We start from the raw sequence: 25,672 nt of genomic DNA on the forward strand, positions 1-25,672 counted from the left end.
ATTATTGATAATATCAATAGTGTAGCCTGGAAAAGTAATACATATCCTGTGGCCTTTAACATTAATGTAATGTACTGTGGCCTCTGAAACTAGTAATAGCTTAAATGTTGCCTTTCATGCTAATACGATGTCTATAATATAGTATCTAAAACTAATACAATAGCTTTCCTGTTGCCTTTAAAATATTATAATATTCATAGCATGACATCTCAAATTAAATAAATAGCTGGGTGCAGAGACACACACCTGTCATCTCAGTGACTTGGGAGGCTAAGGCAGAAGCATCACAAATTCAAAGCCAGCCTCAACAACTTAGCAAATCCCTAAGCAACTTAGCAAGACCCTGACTCAAAATAAAAATAAAGGGCTGGGGCTGGGGCTCAGTGGTAGCATGCTCACCTGGCACATGTGAGGAACTGGGTTTGATCCTCAGCACCACTTAAAAATAAAATAGAGGTATTATATCCACCCACAACTAAAAAATACATATTAAAAAATAATTTTTAAAAAGGGCTGGGTTTGTGGCTTAGTGGTTAAGCATCCCATGCCCAATCTCTAATAATAAAAAAATAATATATAAGCATGCTGTAGCCTTTAATACTAATGAGATTTCAATACTATAGCATCTGAAACTAATATAAAACTTGCCCTGTGTCAATTAATACTGATATGATATCCACAATATGATCTCTAAAGCTAACATAATACTTCTCCTCTGGACTTTAATATTACTGTGATATTCTACAAGAGCATTTAGAAGTAAATAATAGGGGCACTTTTACCTGTAATGGACTGTCCTTATTGTAGCATCTGAGACTAGCATATTAGCTGCCCTATGGCCTTTAAATGTTAATGTAATATCCATATTTATCATCTAAAATTAATATAATGGCTGCCCTGTGGCCTTTAATACTAACATGATATCCTTACTATACCATCTAAATATAACAAAATAACTTCCCCTTAGTCTTTAATATTAATGTAATACCAGTACTTCAGCATCAAAAACTAACACAATAGCTTTCCTGTACCTTCTTTACTAATAAAATATACAAAGTACAGCATCTGCCCTGTGGCTTTTACTACTAATATATATAGTATAGCCTATAAAACTGACATGATAGTTGTTCTGTGACCTTTGATACTCATATCTAAATATAATAGTTGTGCTACAGCCATTTATATTTATGTAATATTTGTATTATGGCATCTAAACCTAATATAATGCTGCATGAGTCTTTAATACTATCATGATATCCATATGATAGTATCTAATATTAATATAATAGTGGCCTTGTAGCTGTTAATATTAATATCCATGCTATATCATTCAAAACTAATATAATAACTGTCCTGTGGCCTTTCGTAGTAAAATAATATCCGTACTATAGCATCTCAAGTTAATATGATAATTGTACTGTGGCATTTAATACTAGTTATATCACCTTAAACATATAATACGGGCTGGGGATGTGGCCCAAGTGGTAGCATGCTCTCCTAACATGCATGAGACACTGGGTTAAATTCTCAGCACCACATAAAAATAAAATAAAGATATTGTGTCCACCTAAAACTAAAAACTAAAAAATAATAAAAAACATATAATACATGCCCTGTGGCCTTTAATGTGGTGTAATATGCATCCTATAACATCTAAAACTAATATAAAGTGTGTCCTGAATTCTTTAATGTAATATACATATTAAAGCACTTTAAAGTAATGTAATATGTGTCCTGTGGCCTTAATTACTAAAATGAGATCCATTTTTAGCATCAATTCTAATATAATAGATCCTTTGAGGCCTTAAACACTAATATGATATCCATACTATAGCTCTAAAGCTAATATTATAGCTGCTCTGTGGCACTTAACATCAATTTAATATTAATACTATAATCTGTTAAACTCATATAATAGTGGTTATGTGGCATTTATTGTTAATATGATATCCATAATATAGCATCTAAAATGAATATAATAGCTGCACTGCAGCATTTAATATAGTATCCACATGATTTCACTTAAAACTGATATAATTACTGCCCTGTTAAAATAGAGTTTCTTCCTTCTACTGGCAGAGGGGTCTGCACAAGCTCCATCCCTCTGCAGCTGAGAAGTGTTGCAGCTCTAATGGTGAGCCATACCCTCCAGTGACACAGCAGACCCCAGCAGCTCACTGTTAGTTTCTTCTTCTTTCTGAGTTCTTGTCTTGTGAATTTGAAGAATAAAATCCACAGATAAGGATGTATGAGTGTGAGAATAGGATTTGTTCACATGAGCATAGAAACAGGACTCCCCACAGTATGAGGAGTGCAAGAGGAGCCCTGAAAAGGGTTGCCATCTGATTGGGCCAGTCTAGGTTTATACAGCACTTGGGTCCACACTATTGGTCCAAACTTATGCTAATCAGCATTTGAAAAAAGTACCAATGCTGTTGGTCCAAACATTATGCTAATTAGGGTTTGGAAATGCACTAACACTATTTGTTAGAGCTGAATTTCATTCAGGTTTGTCCTACTTCCTTTATCTCCCTGCTCCTCTGGAATGACAGGTCAGTGTCATCTTGGGATGGCAGGTCAGTGCACCATGGCCTGCTTGTGGCAGTGATCCACCCCACCTCAGACCCCCAATGCCAGCTTGGCAGACTCTTTGAGGCTGTGGCCCATGCTTGGCACCTGTGTTCCAGCCTGCCCAGGTTGTTGTTCCTCTGCTTTGCTCTGCTGCTTGGCTGCTGCTTCTCAACAGAGACCAGTGCACCAGCTGTGTCGCTGGCCTGTAACACTAATAGGATATCTGTACTGTACCATACACACTTAATATAGCAATTGCTCTGCAGCCTTAAATATTAATATAATATCAATGTTGTGGCCTTCAAATCTGAAATAACAATGGCCCTGAGGCTGTTTAATTCTAATATGATATCCAAATTATAGCATCTAAAACTAAAATAATATTTGGCTTGTGGTCTCTAATACTAATAAGATATTTATGCTATGTGATCTAAAATTAATATAATAGCTACCCTGTGGCCTTTAATATTATTTTAATATTCATACTATAGCATCTAAAAGTAATTTAATAATTGCCTTGTGACCTTTATTATTAATATAAAATCATACCAACACATCTTAAACTGATATAATAGCTGCCTTTTGGCTTTTAATTCTAATCTGATATACATATTATGGCACCTAAAATTAATAACATATATCCCCTGTGGCCTTTGATATTTATATAATATCCATACTCTGGCCTCAAATCCTAATATAATAGTTTAAAATACTCATACTGTGACCTCTAAAATATAAGAGTAGTCCCTGTGGTCTTTATTACTGATATGATATTTATGTTAGAGCATGGAAATGTGATAATAGATGTGATCTTTAATATTGATATGATTTCTAGACTATAGAATTGAAAATTGGTATCAGAGCTGCACTGAGGTATTTAATACTAATATAATGATATCCATAGTACATATTTAAAACTAATATAATGTTGCTCTGTGGTCTTAATATTAATATGACATCCCTACTCTGTACTCTAAGACTAGTGTAATAGCTTCCCTGAATCCTTTATTACTAATATAATATTCATCCTATAGCATCTAAAAGAATAGCTGCCCTGTAGCCATTTATATTAATATAATAGCCAAAATATAACATCTCAAACTGATATAATATTTGTCCTATGGCCTTTAATAATAAAACTAATCTAAAACTAATATAACGTATGCCCTGTGCCCTTTAATATTGACATGTTATTTGTATTATGTCATCCAACACTAATATAATGGTTGCCCTGTGGCATTTATAATTGATATAATATCAGTAGTATAGATTCTAGCCAAGTGCAGTGGTGTATGCCTCTAATCCCAGCAACTCAGGAGGCTGAAGCAGGAGAATCATGAGTTCAAGCCAGCCACAGCAACTTACTGAGGCACTTAGCAACTCAGCAAGACCTCATTTCTAAATAAAATATAAAAAAGAGCTGGGGATGTTGCTCAGTGGTTAGGTACCCCTGGATTCAATTCAATCCCTGGTACAAATATATATATATATATATATATATATATATATATATATATATATATATATTTCCTAAAACTAATGTAATAGATGCTGTATGGCCTTTAATTTTAATACAATACCATATTATTGCACCTAACACTAATATAATAGCTGATCTGTGATGTTTAACTAACATGACATCCATATTGATAGCATTGAAAACTGATATATTAATTCCCTGTGGCTTTTAATATTAATATAACATTATTAGTATAACATCTAATACTAATACAATAGCTGTCCTATGGCATTTAATATTACTATGATATCATACTATAGCTTCTAAAACTAAAATAATAGCTGAACTTTGTTTGGCTTTCATTACTGATGTAATATACATGCCATTTTACATTAATTCAGTAACTACCCTATGACCTTCAGTGTTAATTTAATAATAACTACACTATAGTGTCTAACACTAGTATAAAGCTCCCCTTTAACCCAAACATAATATCTATATTATAATGTGTAAAACTAATACTTCTGGCCTTTAATACTAATATGATTCCATACTGTACTATCTAATAATATTATAATAGATGTTCTGTGGTGTTAATACTCAAAATCTATAGTTTTGTATCTTAAAACTAATAACTTCCCTGTGGTCTTTAACAGTAACATAATATCCATAGTGTATTTCTGATACTCATGTAATAGCTATCCTGTGTCCTTGAATATTACTATAATATCCATATTATTGCATCTGAGACAGCTGACTCTGGACTTCATTTCTAATATAATAGTCATCTATATCATCTAAAATTAATACAATAGCAGCCCTGTGCCTTTACTAGTAACACATCTGCATCTAAAACTAATGTAATAGGTGCCCTATGACCTTAAATATTAATGTGATATCCATGCTAGAGCCTCTGAAACTGATATAATAGTTGCCTTGTGGCCTTTAAAATTCATATCAATACTGTAGCTTCTAAAACTAAAAAAATATAATAGCTGCACTCTGGTGACTATAATTAATATATTCCCTATATTATAGATTCTAAAACTAATACAGTTTGTGCCCTGTAGCCTTAAACACTACTATAATATCCATACTGTACAATCTACAACTAATATGATATTGCTTTGAGGATTTTAATTTTAATATAATATCCATACTATAGCATCTAAAACAAATATAATAGCTTCCCTATGACATTTAATACTAACATGCTATCCATACAGTAGCAAAAAGAAAACTGATATATTAATGTCCTGTGTCTTTTATACTGATGTAACATCTTTAATATAGCATCTAATACTAATGTAATAACTGTCCTGTGGCCTTTAATATTAATATGATGTAGATATTATAGTAACAAAAATTAATATAACTGCCTATTATTATTAAAACAATATCCCTACTGTGGCGTATAAAACAGGCCTCTCAACTCCCGTGTTTTCCTTCACCAATTGTTCTAATTTCCTGTATATATTCCTCTACCACCTCCTTTCTCATCTCTCTGTGTATTATATTAACAATATCTATCCTGAAGGCTCTAACATTAATATAATATCCATAGTGTAGCCTCCAGAACCAATGTAATTGCTTTAATTTCACTTTTCATGCTAACATGATATCCACATATAGCATCTAAAACTAATACAATAGCTGAACTTTGGCCTTTAAAACTATTATAATATCCATAGCATGATATATTATTTAATTTATTTTTTAGTTGTAGTTGGACACAATACCTTTATTTTATTTATTTATTTTTATGTGGTGCTGAGGTTTGAACCCAGGGCCTCGCACGTGCTAGGCAAGCATTCTACCACTGAGCCACAATTCTAGCCCCATAGCATGGGATATCTTAAATAAATAGGTGCCTTTAATACTAATGAGGTCTCAAAACTATAGCATCTGAAACTAATATAATACTTGCCCTAGGACAATTAAAACTAATATGATATTTATAATATAGCATTCAAATAAAACAGAATAGCCAGCCAGTGGACATTAATGTTATTGTGACGTCCATAGACAACATCTAAAAGTAATATTTTAATAAACTAAAACTGTGTATTTTAATATTAAATGCTATGCTATATATATTCATTCTATGACATTTAGTACTATTGTGATATTCACATTGTACCACCTAATATTAATATAATAGCTGCCATGTGGCTTTATATTAATAGGATATCTATCTTATGGCATGTAAAACTAATAAATAACTGCCACTTGGCTATCAATATAATATTATAGTACAGTACACAAATTATAGAATTGTAAATTATAGCACTGTAATGCCCTGTCACTTTTATTTCTAATATAATGTCCAAATTATAACATCTAAAACTGATGTAATACCTGTCCTATGGCCTCTAATGTAACAAAATATTCATAACATAGCATCTAAAATTAGTACTTTAGTTGCCTTGTGACCTTTGATATTAATTTAATAGCCATATAAGAGCAGCTAAAATAAACATAGTAACTTCTCTGTGGCCTTTAATATTTCTGTAATATCCATGCTACGGCACTTAAATAACATAATAGCTGCCCTGTTGCATTTAACATTAATATAATATCCAAGTTATATTGTCCAAAATTAATATGACAACTCCCTGTAGCTTTTTATAGTAAAATGATATTCATACTACAGCATCTCAAGCTAATATAAAAACTGCAATGTGGCCTTGAATGCTAATGTAATATTCATAATATAGTACCTTAACTAATAAAGTGAGGCTTTCTAGGGTCTTTAATCATCTTTAATATTAATGTAATGTCCATACATTAGCAAATAAAAATAATAAGAATATTCCCTGTTGCCTTTAACCTAATGTAATATTTATATTATGTATCTTTAAAAAAATTTTTTTTGGTTGTCAGTGGACCTTTACTTTATCTATTTATATGCAGTGCTGAGAATCAAACCTAATGCCTCACACATGCTAGGCAAGCACTATACAACTGAGTTACAACCCCAGCCCCTGCATCTTTTTTTAATTGCAAAAACAATTATTTTATATATCACTGGCCATAAATTTTTGTAATTAGTTATTACATAAATGATGCCTAGTGCCATTATTCTGCCCACAATCCACTTGTGCATGTATAAACACAATTTTCATGATTTATATAAGCACATCTATCAGTGTAGATGTTACAGTGAGGTGTAATGTAACAACCATAATCTGATGCTTTGCAGATAGCAATGTAGAAGAAAATTATTTGTAATCATCTTTCACTTCAATGACTTTATATAAAAATCAATACTTTAGAATTAAACTCTAAGTTTCCAAAGGAGATTTTCAAATGTACTTATAGAAATGGTTACAGAGAGCAAGATTTATAAGAAACATGTCCACGTGTCCACATCCTATTGTAACTGCTGTACCATTTTTTTTTTCCAACTTCTTTCCTTTGCCTGCAAGAGGGGCTCAGATAGGATGGAAGTTTTGCTTGACTTCTTTAATGTCCTGAACTTTCTGTAGCTCTTTTTGTTTTCAATATGTTCATTATAAATTTAGCTTGGCGTTTCTGTTTGATCTCTTCAACTCTCTTCATTGCATTGATAGTTTTATTCCGTAGTTCTTGCTGGCATTTGACAGGTTCATTTCTACATTTTTCAAATTCAAATGAATTATCCACTGTAAGCTCTTGACCAGCTGCTTTCCTGAATGCTTTAGTCCACCTGGCCTTGTGAGGATTATGCTTTATTTTAAAGTTCTTAGTACATTGGATTTACAGAATCTGAATACCTTGCAATAATTGAAGGTGAACATCATGCCATGGACAGGGTAGGTGGACCCTGAACAGAAATAACACTTCTTGATACGCATGTTGAGCCTTGTGGGACCCCACCAACCAGGCCATGAGCTGGGGAAAAAGTGATGCCATATTATTACATCTTAAAACTAATGTAATATATGCCCTTGGCCTCCAATAGTATTACAATATTTAAACATACCATCTAAAACTAATATAAAAGCTGACTTGTGGCCTCTAACACTAATATTATATCCATAGCACTCCATCTGAAACTAATATAATAGCTGCCCTATGGCAATGAATACTAATGCGATATCCATACTATAGTATTTAAAACTTAAATAATAGCTTCCCTGTGGCCTTTAACATTAATATCATGCCATAGTATCTAACACTAATATAATAGGAGCCCTGTGACATTAAATACTAAGATGATGTTAATACTATAGCATCCAAAACCAGTATAATACTTGCATGGTGGTCTTTAATACTACTGTAATACCCATACTATAGCAACTAAAGCTAATATAATAAGTGTTCTGTGTATTTAATATTAATATAATATTAATAATGTGGCCTTGAAACAGAAATAACAACTGCCTTGTGCCCTTTTATTCTAATATAACATCCTACTATACTACATCTTGTAAAATTAATATAATAGCTGCCATGTAGGCCTTGAATACTAATATGATATTTATACTATACCTTGTAAATGTCCCCTCACCCTGCTTCATTACACTTCAGCTGCTCCTGGGACAGTATCCCATCCCCAGAAGCAACATCTGCCTCAGAGACCACTGTCCCTGTCGAGAACACCCTGTCAGGGACTGAAATCCCTTCTTCTCTGTCTTAGATAAGGTAAAGGTTGTAGAGGAGCTGGGAGTGGGGTTTGGGATTGTTCCCACTTACCAGCATGTGCCCCATAGAAGCCATCTGAATGCTCAGAGCCTGTTTTAATATCATTAACAGGATATAAAGATGTCCCGGTACAAGACTGGTGTGACACTCAGGTGCAATATTCACAATGACTGTGGGAAAAGTGGCTTGATTGTTTCAGGTCAAAATCACATTCAGGCAAACCAGGATCTCTCCAACCTGCTCCAGAAGAATGCATTACAAGAATAGAGCAGATGTGGCCAACCAGCCCTGGATGGAGGAATGAGGCCTACCTTCAAATGTCATCCACACTGAAGCCATCTTCTTCTCAAGGTCAGCCAGGCTGAAGCCTAGCCCCTTCTCAAGATCAAAATCAGAGAAACAAAATTATGTGGTGAACATTATGGTTAGGGTGGGTATTATGGATGGAGTTGAGCCTGAGCAAATTTGTGGTCTGGAGTTTGGTCAGATGTTGAGTACAGAGTAGGTAGGGGTTGTTTACAGAATAGATGTTAAACAGAAGCACATGGTTTGTGGGCTTATATTTAGGGTTTCTAGGGTGAGGTAAAAGCTAGGAGATAGGAAGTAGTGTTAGTGTTTTAGAGTTATGAATAGGTAAGAGGGGTCAGAATAAGGGTCAAACCAAGAATTCCTTAGAATTCAGCATCCCTGGGATACTATGCTTCATACTGTGTTAACATTGACCACCACTTCTTATGACCCACTCTGTGACCCTACACCACTTATCAATTCCTGTGTAGCCCTGTATCACATCCCATATGGCTTCTAGTGTGCCCTCCACTGTCTGCTTTTACTGACCCTGTGTAGCTCTCAACCTTCTCCTCTTATCTCCTCCTGTGTAACACTCCACCAGAACATTTCATCTCTACCTGTGTAACCTTCATCACCTCCTCTCCCAGCTTTCTGTGTAGCCCTCCATCTTCTCCTCTCATCTCACCATTTAGCCCTCCACCACTTCCTTTTATCCGCTCCTATGTACTCTCTTGTCACCTCCTCTCAAGGGCTCATGTGTAGCCCTTGACCATGTCCTCTCACAGCTTCTTTGTAGCACTCCACCATCTCTTCTCATCCCATTCTCTGTAGCCCTCCACCAACACCTCTCAACTCCTATGTTTTCCTTCACTAACTGCCCTCATCTCCTGTATATCCCTCTACCACCTCCTTTCTCAGCCCCTTGTGTAACCCTGGACAATAATCTCTTACAAGTTACTGGGTAGCCCTTCACCACCTCCTCTCATGACAAAACTGTCCTTCCCAAGGATGATCAGCCAGCCTCAACTCAACTGTGTTCCTGAGACTCTGACCTATTCTAGAAGTTGTTTAAGATTCTCCATGTCTTCTAATGACTTGTCCATGTAATTGGATTTTTAGGTATTTCCTTTACATTTAGTTCTTTAAATTCTAAAACCCAGATTCTTCATCAACATTTGATTTTCTTCATTTGTGTTCTATTGTATTCAAAAGGCCAACTGCTTACTTCTTCAGGGTTGATTCTTAGTACTTTCCTCAGATAATGTAAAGACTACTTTTGTAAGTCTATATGGCTTTTATTCAAGTATTCAGAAATGTCACTTACTATATTGTTGTCACCTTTTGCCAACTTAGTGTTCACCTAAGTGTTCTCTCTAGTGTTTCTCTCTCTCTCTCTCTCTCTCTCTCTCTCTCTCTCTCTCTCTCTCTCTCTCTCTCTCTCATCCCTTGGCTGTCCCTAAACTTCATTAGTGTTTAATGTTTACCAGGAGAACTGGGGACCACCTCTGTACTCTGCCAATCAGGTGTTCACCTCCTCCTTCACATTGGGCTCTGGAGGTTTTGACCTTAGCTGGTGCTCTCCAGAACTGTCATGGTGGCCATCCTATTTAGGGGACTTCATCTACAAGTCAGTCACTAGGGTTCATCTACAAGTCACTAGGGTTAATTGCTGGTCAGAAGTTACCTTAGTGTGACTGCACTACTAAAAGAATCTTCTGTAGGGCACCCCCTCCTCCACAGAAAATCTTAACTAAGTTTCTCCAGAAATCTTCACCATAATTGATTTTAGGACTATAAGCATGAGTCTCTATCTACAAGAGATTTCAATGTATTTCTAAAACATGTAATAGCTGACCTTTGGTCTCTAATACTAATATAGTGTGCACACTATAGCATTTAATACTAATATAATAACTGCTTTTTGGTCTTTTACAGTAATATGATATCCATAGCAAAACATCCCAATCTAATATAGTAGCTGTCTTATAGCCTTTCATACTAATGTAACATACATACTGTCTCATCTAATAGATCTCCTGTGTTCTTTAATATTAATATAATATCAATATATAGCATCTTAAACTAATTCATGTACCTTTGCCTCTAATACTTAATGATGTTCATACTATAGCACCTAGTGCTAATATAATAGCTGACCTGTGCTTTGTAATTCAAATGTGGTCTCTGTACTATAGCCTCTAAAATAAATATAATAACTGTACTGTGGCCTTTAATTGTAACAAAAATCCATAATACAGCATCAGAAACTGATATTATAGTGGCACTATGGCCTTACATACTAATGTAATATCCATACTGTGGACTCTAAAACTAATATAATAGCTTCCTGTGGCCTTCAACACTAACTTGTTATGCTCTCTGGTACTTAAAATATTATAATAGTTGGTCTTTAATACTAATGATATCCATAGTACAACATTTAAAACTAATAAAATAGGTAAACTGTGATCTTTAATAATAACATAATATCCATAATTTAGCATCGAAAACTAATATAATACGTGCCCTATGTCCTTTTAATTTTTTTTTTAGTTGTAGGTGGACATAATACCTTTATTTTATTTACATATTTATTTATTTTTATGTGGTGCTGAGGATCAAACCCAAGGCCTCACACATGCTAGGCAAGCACTCTACACCAAGCCACAACCCCAGCCTACCCTGTGGCCTTTTAAAAATATTTTTTAAAGTTATAGATGGACACAATACCTGTATTTAATTATTTATTTTAATGTGGTACTGAGGATCAAATCCATTGCCTTATGCATGCCAGGCAAGTGCTCTACCACTGAGTCACAATCCTAGCCCCTGCCCCATGGCCTTTAATATTAATATGATATAAAAATTATGGTCCCTGAAATTAATATAAAAGTTGTCCTGTGGCCTTCAAATACAGATATTATTATCTATCCTATGGCTTCCCTCTGTCTTTTTATATTAATATAATAACCTTGTGATAGCATGAAATCTAATATAATAGCTTCCCTATAGATTTCACTATTAATATGTCATCCATATTATGACCTCTAAATCTAATATTATAGCTGTCCTGTGGCGTTTGTTACTGATATGATCTCCATATTTATGGCATGGAAAACTGATAAAATAGCTGCTCTATGGTATTTACTATTAATATTATTTTCATATTATAGCATCAAAAACAGATATTAGAAGCATTAAAGACTTTTAATACTAATATGACATCTAAACTGTAGTATCTAAAATGAATATAGTAGCTGGGATGTGGCCTTTAAATCTAATGTGATATCCATATTATGGCATCTAAAACTATTACAATAGCTCTCCTTAGCTTTAAATACTAATATGATATCTATGTTATGGCCTCTAAAACCAATATAATAGACATGACCTTTAATATGAATGTGATACCTTTTCTACAGGCTGTGAAACCAATATAATAACTCTCTGGTGGATTTTAATATTTAATATATATGATATAGAATCTAAAAGGCATAAACAGATGCTCTGTGACCTTTAATATTAGCATGATATTTATATTATAGTACATTAATCTAGTAAAATATCTGCTTTGAAGCCATTAAACTAATGATATTCATGCTATACTATTGAAATTAATATATCAATTGCCCTGTTGACTTTAATACTAATATGTTATGCATACTTAAACATCTAAAAGTGACATAATTGTTGACCTGGGCATTTAATACTAATATGATATCCATGCTAGAACATCTAAAACTGATATAATGGCTTCCCCAAGATTTTTAAAACTAATAAAATATCCATCCTAATATAAGAGCTGCCCTGTGGCCTTTAATAATATAATATATAATACTAATATGATATTCATATTATGTCATCATCATCTTAAACTGATAAAATATCTGCCCTGTGACCTTTAATATTAATATAGTATCATACTGTAGCATCTGAATTTATGTAATGGCTGTACTGTGGTTTTAATACTAAATAATATACATACTGCAGCACCTAAAACAAATAGTTGCCACAATGCCTTTAATACTGATATTATATCATATTAGTATAACATCTAAAACTGCTTAGTGTAGCATCTAATACTGATATAATAGCTGCCCTGTAGCCCTGAATACAAATAAGATATGCATACTCTATTATCTAAAATGGATATAATATCTCCCTTCTGGTCTTAATACTAATATAATAGCTGATCTGAAGCAATTGGTACTAGTGTGATTACCTGTTTGGCATCTAAAACTGATAAGATAGCTGTCCTGTGGCTATTAATATTAATAAATTCTCCATAATGTAGCATCTAAATCTGATATAGTAGCTGCCAATATTATTATGATATTCAGAATACTATCTAAAACTAATATATTATCTAATACTAATGTAACAACTAAACTTTTTCCTTTAATAGTAATGTAGTATATTTACTGTAGCATCTTACACTACTGTAAAAACTTTCCTTGTGGTATTTGGTATTAATATATGCATACTGTGGCTGCAGAATAGGTTAGTATAGCTCTCATATAGCCTTTCATATTAGTATAATATCCATACTACAGCATCTACATTAATATAATAGCTGCTCTGTGGCTTCAATATTGAAGTAATATCTATACTATAGTAAGTACAACTAATATAATAACTGTACTGAGGGTTTAATTCTATTACTAATATAATAACTTCCCAGTAACCTCTAATGTTAATAATATATCCAAACTATAGCATCCAAAATTAATATAATAGCTGCCCTGTAGTCTTTTATACTAAATTAATAACCATGCTATAGCATCTCAAGCTAATATAATATCTACTCTGTGGCTTAATGTAGTAGCCATATGATTGCATCTAAAACTGATATTATAGCTTCTCTGTATCCTTTAATACCAATACGACATCCTTAGTATAGCATCTTAAATTGATATAATAGCTACTCTGTGGCCTTTAATATAATATCCATATAATATGATATCTATAATATAGCATTTAAAATGGATATAATATCATCCCTATGGCCTTTAGCCTTAAATTTAATAAAATCTCTATACTATGTCATCTAAAGTAATATAATAGCTGCCCTGTGGACATTGATACTATTATGATATCCATACTATAGCATCTAAAGTTAAAATAATTTAACAAAATGCCTGTAGTTCTGGGATTTAATAAAGTAATATGATATCTAAACTACAGTATCTAAAATGAGTATAATAGCTTAATACTAATAGGATTTACATAGTATAGCATATAGAACTAATAAAATAACTAAAGTTTTGGCTTTAATATATTTTTTGGTAATAGGAATTGAAATTATGGGCATTTAACCCCATCCCCAGCCCTTTTTAATTTTTTTAAAATTTATTTTGACACAGGGTCTTGATAAATTACTTGGGGAGTAATTGAGGATTACAAGCTGAGGCTGGTCTTGAACTTGTAATCCCCCTGCCTCAGCTTCCTATCTCACTGAAATTACAGGCATGTGCCAATGCCTGGCTGGGCTTTAATACTAATATGGTGTGCATACTACAGCACCTATACTAAGTACTATAGGAGCTGCCTGTGACACTATTATTAGTATTATAACTACACTTTGGCCTCTTAATGTAATATTATAGCTCTCCTGTAGCCTTTCATATTAATACAATATCCACATATAGCATCTAATATACTAGCTGCCCTATGGCCTTTAATAATATCAACACTGTATCTCCTAAAATTGAAATGATAGTTTCCCTGTGGCCTTTTAATACTATATAAAATCCATACTACAACATCTAAAATGAATAAAATACCTGCTCTGTGACCTTCAATTCTTTTATGATATCCACACTATAGCATTTAAAACTAATAAAATAGCAGTCCTATGGCCTATAGTTCTGATGTAGTATCCATACTTTATCATTGTAAATAATATAACAGTTGCATATTGTCTTTAATACCAACATCATATCCATAGTATAAACTCTAAAACTACTACTTGGCTTCCCTGTGACCTTTAATACTAATATAATATCTATACTATAACATATGAAAGAAACATAATGCATGACCTGTGGGTTTTAATATTGATGTAATATCCATCTTATTGCATCTTAAGCTAATATAATAACTGCCCTGTGGTTTTCATATTATTATGATCTCCATAGAACAGTACATGTAAAATTAACATACTAGCTTCCCTTTGGCCTTTAATGTTAATATAATATTCATGCTCTAGCTTCCAAAAGTATTAAAATACCTGCATTGTAGCCTTTATAATAAAATGATATCCATTAATTAATAAAATAAAATAATGGCATTTCAAGTTATTATAATAATATAATACTAATGCAATATCCATATTGTTACTTCTAAAAGTGATATAATTCCTGCTCCATGGGCTTCAATACTAGTATTGAATATGATATCTATACTAGAGCATCAAAAACTGATAAAGTGGCTGCCCTGTGTCCTTTAAGACTAATATAGCATTTAAAATTGATATGACAGCTTCTCTGTGGCCTCTGATATGAATATGATGTCCATAATATAGGATCTAAAACTGATCTAGGGCCAGGTGCAGTGACACATGCGTATAATCCCAGTGGCTCAGGAGGCTGAGACAGGAGGATTGTGAGTTCAAAGCCAGCATCAGCAAAAGTGAGGTGCTAAGTAACTCAGTGAGACCCTATCTCTAACTAAAATATAAAATAGGGCAGGGGATGTAGCTCAGTAGTCGAGTTCTCCTGAGTTCAATTTTTGATATCAAAAAAATTAAAAAAATAAAAAATAAAACTGTTACAGTATTTGTCCTGTGGCCTTCACAGCTAATATGATATCTATATTGTTGCATCTAAAAGTAACATAATAGCTGCCCTGTTGTGATTAATACTATTATTATGTCCATCCTATACTATCAAAAACTGATATGGCTACTCTGTGGCCTTTTGTATCAAATGTTAAACATAATATTGCATTGAAAACTGATATAATTGCTGCTTGTGGTTTTTGGTTCTAATGTGATATCCATATATAGAAGGGGTCCCTGCAGACCTGGGGCAGGCAGCTGGCAAGCTGTGGACACTCCCGCAGAGGTGAGTGCTGGCCCAGGTGACCACTCTCCTGGCTGACCATCTGTTCAGGCAGGCACAGAGACTGTGCAGCCAGGGCGGGCAGGAGGGACAATTCAGTGAGGACCCAGCACCCCGCCCCCTGGCCTGGGGCAGCGTGGGTGTCCACTGTCTTACAGATGTCCTCTCCAGCATTCTGTGTGGCATAAACCAGCACCACATAGATAGTGGACACCAGTGCTTTCCAATGTAGACAAGGCAAAGCCCAGTTGCCTCCTGGACTCCCAGCCCCTGAGCAGACAGTGGTGGTCATCAGGAGGATGCCCACTTCCTGGGCCCCTGCTTGGCCTCCCTAAGGTCCCTGCCTGGCCCCTCAGCACCCTGTATCAGGGGCTGCACCTGAGACCAGGTCTCTCCCTCTTCCCAGCCCAGCCACCCCTCTCCAGGACTGACCACTTGGCCAGGACCAACTCCACACAGGCCTCACTCCCAGATGGAGGCTCAAGTCCTAGGTCAGCCCTTCCTGGTCACAGCACTGCCCACCCATGCCCACAGGACAAGCTGCACTCTGCCACCATGACCACGGGACCCTAGCACAGAGACTCCCGGTGCCGTGTGCACCTGCAGGCCACCTGTGTGGGGACCTCCGGGAGCTCTGTGCTGAGCCCTCTGGAGTCGGGGACTCAAAGTTCTTCATCACTCTTAGCATGTGTATGTGGGAGGGCAGCGTGGAGCCCCCTGTGGAGGGACAGTGTGCAGGGGCCTCACACGGTTACGCAGGGAGTTCCCATTCCACCAGCACCTCCAGACTAGGTATGTCCCTGAAGACCCAGAAACAAACTCTGGAATGAAAACTTGTGTGTGAATATTCACAGCAGCACCATGCACAAGGGTCAGAAGGGAGAAGTGACCCAAGTGTCCACTGAGGAGGAATGGGGGAACAGGATGAGTCCATCAACATGGTGGAATATTACTCAACTCTGAAAAGGACTGCAGCTCTGACACGTGCTGCAAGTGGGACAGACTTTGAGACATGGGGCTCGGTGAGAGAAGCCGATACAGAGAGGGTCACTCAGTGTGGACTCTGTGGGCAGGTCCTATCCACAGCAGGCCATCCAGACACAGGCAGTGGGCAGGTGCCAGGGCTGGGCCGGGGACTGGGTCACTGCTGGAGTGTGAGTGCCTTTCAGGGGTAAATAGTTTGGGAAGTAAAGGCACTGGGCGCCCAGTGCTGTGAAGGCACCTGATGTCTGGCTCTATCCCTAGCAGATGGACTTGTGCACGTCCAGCACAGCTACAGCCCATGCTCAGGATCCTGCTCTCAGTGACCCAGCACCAAGTGGAGGCAGAGAGGCCAACCTCAGAGATACCAGTGTGGCCACATGTTCTGCAGAGTGCAGGTGACCCGTGGGGACCTTGGAGAACACACGGGGCCATTACAAGCTGAAGCTGGGTGACACTGGACATAGCATGGGGCAGTCCTGGGGGGGACCACATCCCAGGGCAGCAGCTGCAGAGATGACAGTGAGGTGGCCACATTTATTGTCAGCTGTTAACAGCGGTGAGGCAAGGAGCGCCCCGCCAGAGCTGAGCCTGGCCTAACCCCAGGGACGGAGGCCTGGTGTGAGCTGCATTGGAAGGTGGGGTTCCTCAGCCAGTGAAGTGGCAGAACGCAAGGCCTCTCACCCCCAGGCCCATGACCTGCAGGAGGAGAGAGTGGAGGTGAGTACCTGGGCGCCGCTGAGTCTCCTGGCAGTGCCAGCCACGGCAGCTTCCTAAACTTCCTGTAAATGTCTCTGTGCACAGCAGGGCACGTGGGGCCTCGGGAGGGCTGTTTTCCAGGTCGACAGATGTCCCCATGGATGCTGCCAAGCATACTCCGGTCCCTGAGGTTAAGATCTGTTACACCTGGCTGAGCAGACGTGGCTGGCAGCCAAGCTGACCCTGGCAGGGAGACCCCACTGAACTTGAAGACGTGTCCTGCCTGCAGCTCCCGCAACGGCTGCTCTGGACTCAGGCTGTCCGCTTCAGAGGTCACGCACAAGCCGGGGTAGTCAGCCCCCCCACCCTGGAAGCAGCAGGATGTCACCCTGAACACTGGCATCTCCAGGGTGCACAGCCGCATCCCTGTGAATAAAGCTCAGGTACGTCCCTGAAGCCCAGCCACCCGCCTGCTGTAGGACCCCAGGTGGCCTGACAGTGCCCACTCCCCAGTGGGGTCCTGGGCCTACTGGTTCTGCCTGGCACCTGCAGCACTTGATCCCCAACTCTGCCCTGACTCATGGACTGCAGGGGTCAGCAGGGACACCTGGAGCCCAGGAGCTGGAGAGGCCAGGCTCCTAGAGGGAGCTGGACACCAGTGTAAGAGGTGAGTCCTGTCCACATTTGCACCCCAGAACCTGTGAGTGAGACCTGGTGTGGTAACCGGGTCTCTGCAGAGGTCATTAGTGAAGGGTCCTGAGATGGGCTCCTCCTGGGTCAGGTGGCCCTCATGCAATGGCCGTGTTCTCCCAAGACACAGAAGAGGGGACACAGACCCTGAAGATGGGTGACACTGGACAGAGCATGGGGCAGTCCAGGGGGGGCACATCCCAGGGCAGCAGCTGCAGAGATGACATTGAGGTGGCCACATTTATTGTCAGCTGTGAACAGTGGTCAGGTGGGGAGTGCCCTGCCAGAGCTGAGCCTGGCCCGACCCCAGGGACGGAGGCCTGGCTTGAGCTGCATTGGAAGGTGGGGTTCCTCAGCCTGTGAAGGAGGAGGAGCCCCGTGGAGATGGAGGCAGAGACTGGACTGAGGGGCCACCAGCCAGGGCCACCTGGAGCCCAGAAGCTGGGAGATGCAGGAGGAGCCTCCCTGGAGCCTGTGCAGGGAGCTCAGCCTGGGACCCTGGTCTAGCCTCCACCCTCCAGGGTGGGACAGGACAAGGTCCTGTGGTTTTCAACGCTGGTTTGTGGTCATTTTCTACATCAGCCCCAGTGTTCCCTACACTGGCCAAGTGCTGAGCGGCCATCCTGGCACTCCCGCCATCTGCACAGGTCGCCCTGTAGCTGGACAAGCATGTGGTGCTGCCTTCCCACTCCTGGACCCTGAACACCATAGCACAGAGCACCCCATGGCCCCTCCTTGACCGACTGCCCTGTGCACACACCTGTGTCAGGGTCCATGCGGATCACCCTGCCTCCGTCAATGCAGGCCACCCAGTGTCCCTGTGGTGTCCATGCACAGCCCATCTGGCATTCCTTGCTCTGGCTCCAGCTGGCACACCAGCCATGGGTTTGCTGCAGCAGGACAGAGGCACATGGCCCCTCACAGCCCAGACCAGGAGGTCATGTTGCATGTCCTCAACCATGGGAGGGAGTTACAGACCTGGTGGTGCATCTGGGACCCCAGGAGGGGACTCGGGAGGATGTGGGGGGACTGGCCACAAAGGCTCCCCCCCGGGGAGGGTGTGGGGGGCTGGCCACGGGAGGCCCCACCCAGGGAGGGCTTGTGGTGCTGGCCACGGAGGCCCCTACTCCAGGGAGGACGTGGGGGTCTGGCCATGGAGGACCCTACCTGGGGAGAGTGTGGGTGGCTGGCCATAGAGGCTCCTACCCCAGGGAAGGTATGGGGGACTGGCCATGGAGGCCCATACCTTAGGGAGGGTGTGGGGAATGGGCCATGGAGGCCTTAGCCTGGGGAGCGTGTGGGGGACTGGCCAGGGAGGCCCCTACCCAGGCCTCCTGTCTGCACGTTGTAGTCATAGGCCCGCACAGAGTAGACCAGGCTGTCCACATAGTAGAGAGTGAGGTGGTCCAGGGACCAGTCCAGCCCATTGGGATGCCCAGCTGATCCAGCTGTCTGATCACAGAGCGGTCAGCATAGAGTGTATACAGGAAGCCCTGCCCTGGCTCCAACACTCCTGGAGCGGACACCTCTGGCATGGTGCCTGAAGAGAGTGGAAGGTCAGTGGGCAGCACCCCAACCTGCCTTGTCCACCCCACAGACCTGCTGGGCAGAGAGCTGTGGTCACCCTCAGTTGGGGGACAGCAGGCAGGATGGCCCTCAGGCAGCATCTGTGAATGAGCCTCTGTGCTGGGCGAAGGGGGACCCCAGAGATGTTCCACCTGGGAAGAGGCCTGCTCAGGCAGAGGTGCAGGGCCCTCAGCTGCACGTGAATGGCCTCTGGCCAGCAGCCCTGGCCACTGCTCCACCCTGGTGGCTTCAACCCTCCCAGGGTCCTCTCTGGGCAGGGACCCAGGAAGAATTACATGAAAGCCGTGGGCTTTGGAGCGGGAGGGAATCTGTGGGCTGCCCAGCACCTGCATAACCTCGAGTGCTGCTTGCCAGCAGCCTGGGGAGAGCTCCTGAGGTCCCCAAAAAGCCGGCACCTGCCATGACGACAGACTCTCCAGGTGGCCTGGGCCACCTTCCGCTAACCGGGCCACAGCCAGTCCTTTCAGCAGCTCACCTGCCTCAAACCTCCCAGTGGGGTCGACCTTCCCATCATTGAACCTGTTGTGGGGCTTGTCATGGTCCAGCCAGGCCGCCCACTCCACCTGCCCCGTCTCCCAGTCCAGGAGGCCAAGGCAGGTACCAGAAGCCACCATGTAGCTGCCTACTGTGCACAGAGCCACACAGCCACCAGGGTCTCCTGGGAGGACAGAGGATACAGGACAGCAGGGTGGCCCAGCTGCTGCTTCTCCAGGAGACAGTGCCACCCCACCCATGGGGCTTCTGCTGGGAGGCACCGTCAGGGCACAGAGCACGGCTCACCACAGGACCAGTCCTGCTGGGCCTGCGTGGACCACCTCTCTGCGCCCCCCTCCCCACAACGGCCACCACAGGGCCTCTAGATGGGACTGGAGGCTGCCGAGCCTGCCTGCAGGGCCACCAGGACTGCAGAAATGGAGAGCGCTGGCGTCTCCTCACATCAGTGCCAGTGTGAGAGCCGCGGGTGCCCCTGAGCCCTCGGGTAGGACCGCTGGACCTGGGGCAGGCTCCACAGGAGCATACCTGAGGCCAGACACAGACTTTGGACCAGCCCTGATCTGCAAGGGGGACAGTGGCACTTGCCCTTGGGCAGGGTGAGGGTGAGTGGAGGACGCTCCCAGAGTGCTGCTTCTGCTCCTCAGAAGGCCCACAGGGGTCATCAGCCACACAGGTGTGCAAGTCCCACAGACACAAAGGTAACTCTCAGGTGTGTGAGCCCATAGGGGTCATCAGCCACACAGGTGTGTGAGCCTACAGGGGTCGTCAGCCACATAGGTGTGCAAGCCCCACAGACACACAGATACCACCCAGGTGTGTGGGTCCACACACACACATGAGCCTGGAAAAAGCACAGTGACCCCCACCCTGGCTCCTGAGTCAGGACAGGTGCGTGTGTGGCACAACCCGGGGTCAGAGCCAGGCGCGGGCTCCACACAGCCGCCAGGAGGATGTCAGCGTTTCCAGGACTTTGTCTGGAGGACAGCGAGCCCATCTTTGGTCCATCCTGTACACCAGGACTTCCCACCCCCACAGTCTGTCCTGTGCCCAGGGTGTGACAGCCCACACTCCAGGGGCTCCAGAGCAGGCAGCCAGGTGCTGAGCAAGCAGGTGCCCCGGCTGGGCCCCTGCAACCCTCAGGCCACGAGTGATGCTGGACACCTATGACAAAGGTACCAAGAAGCCCTAGGACCTCAGGGGACACGGGCCATGGGCAGGCAGGACAGCTACATAGCTAAACGAGCCCCAGGACCTCAGGGGAATGGGCCCCTGGGCACATAGGATGGTCTCACAGCTCCCTCTCCAGGAACAACTGGAGATCCAGGGGACCCACACTTCCTCAGGACCACGTTCTGCAGCCCCCAGACCCACTGTCTGAAGCCCCCAGGCCCACTTCCTCTGGCCCTCCATCTGCAGCCCTCAGACCCACTTCCTCTGGCCCTCCATCTGCAGCCCCATCCCCACTTCCTCTGGCCCTCTGTCTGCAGACCCCAGGCCCACTTCCTCTGACCCACCATCTGCAGCCCTCAGGCCTACTTCCTCTGACCCACCATCTACAACCCCCAGGCCCACTTCCTCAGGCCCACAGTCTGTAGCCCCCAGACTCACTTCCTCAGGTCCACTGTCTGCTGGTCCCAGACCTACTTCCTCAGGCCCACTTACTCTGGCCCAACATCTCCAGCCCCCAGACCCACACTTACTGTGGCTCACAGTGTGTAGCCCCAGGCCCACCATCTGCAGGCCCCAGATCCACTTACTCTGGCCCAACGTCTCCAGCCCCCAGACCCACACTTACTGTGGCCCACAGTGTATAGCCCCAGGCCCACTTCCTCAGGCCCAACATCTGCAGCCCCCAGGTCCACTTACTCAGGCCTATGGCCTACACCTCCCCAGAGTTGGGTTTCACCGGCACACAGTCCTGGCGTTGATGTCCACATACACCAGCTGCCTGGTCTCCTCTTCCCACACGGGACACTCCCCCATCCTGTACCTCTCCCTGATGACAGCCTCAATCCTGGGGGACGCCATGGCCTGGGAGGACGACAGGGCTGTGAGTGCCCTGTTCCCTGTCCCATTCTCCTGGTCATCGGGTGAGGGCTGCTGGACTGTGCAGGCTGGGCGCTCCCAGATGTGTGACACATCCTGTGGTCTCAAGGACAGCCTCTTCTGCTCATGAAGCCTCACCCAGGCAGACATGGCGATGCAGAGAAGGACCCAGCCAAGCCTGTGCCCCTCCTGGCTCCTCTGCCACCTGGCACTCTGCATGACCCAAGATATCGACAGAACATGCAGGTGCCCTGTCACTTGAAGAGGCACTCCCTGGCAAGGTTCCAGGAATCCCTGTGCCCTTTCCTTCTGGTGGCACAGTGTGCCCACCACTTCTCCACCTTCCAGGACCCCCAGCTACAGCCTGGGAGGCAGGGGCTGCTAAGCTGAGCCACTGTCCAGGTGGGCCCGGCTCAGAGGCTGGGGTGGGGTGCGATCTGCAGGTGGCTGGCTCCCGAGCACACACCCTGGCCTCTCTGCCCAGGAGACCTCTCCCCCAGAAGGGCTCACTTCTAATGCTCCTGTTAATTGGGTTGCTGTGCCACGCCTGCCCTTGGTGGGACTCAGTTCACAGGGCCCTTCTTGTTTGGCACCAGGAGGCCCAGCAGCCCAGGGCTCCCATACTGGGGCGGCTCACATGCTCCTCAGCCCTCATCCTGTCCTGCTTCCTCAGCTCCTTGGGACTCCACTGCACTCAGGCTGAAGGGTCCACCAAGTGGGGGCGGCAACTGTCTTCCGCCCTCCCCTCCCTCATCCCTCCCTCTGTGCTTCACCAAACCAACAGAGCCCTAGGCGGTGGTATGTCACTTGTTCTGTCCTGCAGAGCCAAGGTAGCAGTTGCAGGAGTTGCCCTGTGCTCTCTGCATTGGAGTAGGAGAAGCAGCAGCCCTTAGGAGCTTGCTTCCATAGAGAACCTCCCAGGTCATGGCCAGAGCCCCACCAGGCATCCCTGAGACTTCCCCTTAGGGCCGACCATTCGGCTCCCCAGCCCTCCTGGGTTCTCACCTGGCACAGGTGCTTCCCTGGGCGGTGAGACACTGTGCTCCTCTCCTACTGCAGAAGAGCGCCCTCTTGCAACTGGGAGTCCACAGGGCTCACCCAGGCAGGCTCACAGGGAGCACAGTCTTGGCCCAGCAGGCCTAGAGGGGGCGCTGCGGAGGCACGGGGATCCCTGGGCAGGCAAATGGGGCGCTGGGCAGGGCTCTACCCACAGGCATCCTGTAAAGAATGGACTGCTGATCTCCGAGCTTCACTTGCTGACCCTACCCAGCCTCACACACCTGGCCATGGCACCCAAACTTTCACAGGCACCAGAGTCCCTCCCCGCGTCTTCCGCCCTCTGAGATGATCTGGGTGTCACTCCGCCAGCCTCCTGTAGGCTCCTTCAGAGGCCTCTGCCCACATGCCACTGAGTACAGTGGTGCCAGGGACCCTGCGCATCTCCTGCCACCACCGCTTTCTGCCAGCAGGATTGCCAGGGTACTCCCCAAGGAGAGGATTTTGGCAGGAGGTGCTGCTCTCTTGCAGGCCCACACCAAGGGTTCGTCCCGCTGCAGACAGGGTAGTGGCCTCTATGCAGCCAAGACCTAGCTCTCCCTGAGACACACTGTGGGGGCACAGAGCCCCACACGCCCTTTCTTCCACATTCCAGGGGCCCTGGCACCAAACCAGTTGTCATGTCCCCGTGACCCCACAACAGGACGCCAGGCACTCACCCTTCTCCACTTCCCTTGGTCCAGCTGTCCTATCTCCAGAATGCTCCTCCTCCACCTGCCAAATGCTAGCCCTTTCCCAGGTCCTGCCTAGATTCCCAGGGCAGCCTCCTTCTGCACCTGGGGCGGATGATCTCATCTGACTCATGACTTACACACTCCAACCTGCGGATGACTCCCCCATTTGTAGTTGAGCACACACCAGCTCCCAGAATAGATTTCTGCCTAACACCCTGCTTGGAAGTCTATCAGGCATCCCACATGGGCTTGCCCATACACCTGCTCCCCACCTGGGATGCCTCCCCGTGTCCAACCCCAGTGGGCTGAATAGCACCCCAAGTGCACTGGGACCTCGGGATAGGGCTTCTTTTGCATTTAGGGTCTCTGCAGATATAATTAGGTAATGATCTCAAGATGACACCATCCTGGGTAAGGGTGGCCCTATGCAATCTCAGTGTCCTCACTAGAGACAGAGAAGGGGACACAGGCACAAAGGAGTAGCACCTGGACACGGAGGCAGAGACTGCAGTGAGGGGCCACCAGCCCAGGGCCACCTGGAGCCCCAGGAGCTGGAGAGGCAGGAGGAGGCTGCCTGGAGCCTATGCAGGGATCTCAGGCTGGGACCCCTGGTCTTGGCCTCTGCCCTCCAGGGCTGGCAGAGGACAAGTTCCTGTTGCTTTCAACTGCTGGTTTGTGGTCATTTCCTACATCAGCCCCAGTGTTCCCCTGCACTGGCCAAGTGCTGAGGGGCCACCTTGGCACTCCCGCCATCTGTAAAGTTCCCCTCTGTAGCTGGACAAGACATGCCTGGAGCCTGGGGAGGTAGCTAAGCCCTGTGACCCCTGGTCTCAGCCTTCTGCCCTCTAAGCCTGGAGGAGAAGATCCCACCGGACTGGGAAAATGGTTTAAGCCCCTGTGACACTTTGTTTCTAAGTTCAGGACATTAACAGGGCCATGAAATTGCATCCAAAGTTGGCCCCTCATCCCTGCCTTCGAGATATCCTGTCCACCAGGCTCGTCCCTCCCTCCCCTCTGCTCAACTCTGCAGCTCCCTGGGCCCCAGGGCTCCTTCCTGCCTCCCCTCTGCTCAGCTCTGCAGCTTCCTGGGCCCTGGGGCTCCTCACCCCCTCCCCTTTGCTCAGCTCTTTGGATCCCTGGGTTTGGGAGCCTCTTCAACCAGGTCTCCCTGGCACTACCCTCTCCCTGTCTGCTCCCCCAGAGCAGGAGCCTTGTGCCAAGTCAGTGTGAGCCTGTGTCCCCTGCAGTGACTCCTCTGATGTCCTGTTGCCACCCTGCTTGCATGGGGTGGGCTCCCCCACCAGAGCTGGGCTCAGTCACATGGACAGTGTCCAGTTCTCACCCTCCTGGTGACACTCCTTCCTCCCTGTGGGACAGCTGGAGACAGTGTGCTGCACTCGGCCTGCTGGCCCCACATCCCACTTGGCTGTCCAGAG

At 43.9% G+C, this 25,672-nt stretch overlaps 2 pseudogenes across 2 annotated transcripts; both read right to left on the reverse strand.

Moving 5' to 3' along the window:
- Positions 1-7,403: 7,403 nt before the first annotated feature.
- LOC308647897 (putative ribosome biogenesis protein RLP24) lies at positions 7,404-7,866 on the reverse strand (annotated as a pseudogene). Its single transcript has one exon. The product of its transcript is annotated as a putative ribosome biogenesis protein RLP24 (transcript).
- Positions 7,867-17,669: 9,803 nt separating this feature from the next.
- On the reverse strand, positions 17,670-22,488 carry LOC308647398 (regucalcin-like; annotated as a pseudogene). The gene is made up of 6 exons: positions 22,327-22,488; positions 20,441-20,623; positions 19,704-19,918; positions 19,139-19,268; positions 17,931-18,114; positions 17,670-17,688 (listed from the first exon to the last, which is right to left on the reverse strand). The product of its transcript is annotated as a regucalcin-like (transcript).
- Positions 22,489-25,672: the final 3,184 nt, after the last annotated feature.

Source organism: Spermophilus citellus, assembly GCF_964194105.1.
Source record: "Spermophilus citellus genome assembly, chromosome: 4".
Taxonomy (NCBI): Eukaryota; Metazoa; Chordata; class Mammalia; order Rodentia; family Sciuridae; genus Spermophilus; species Spermophilus citellus.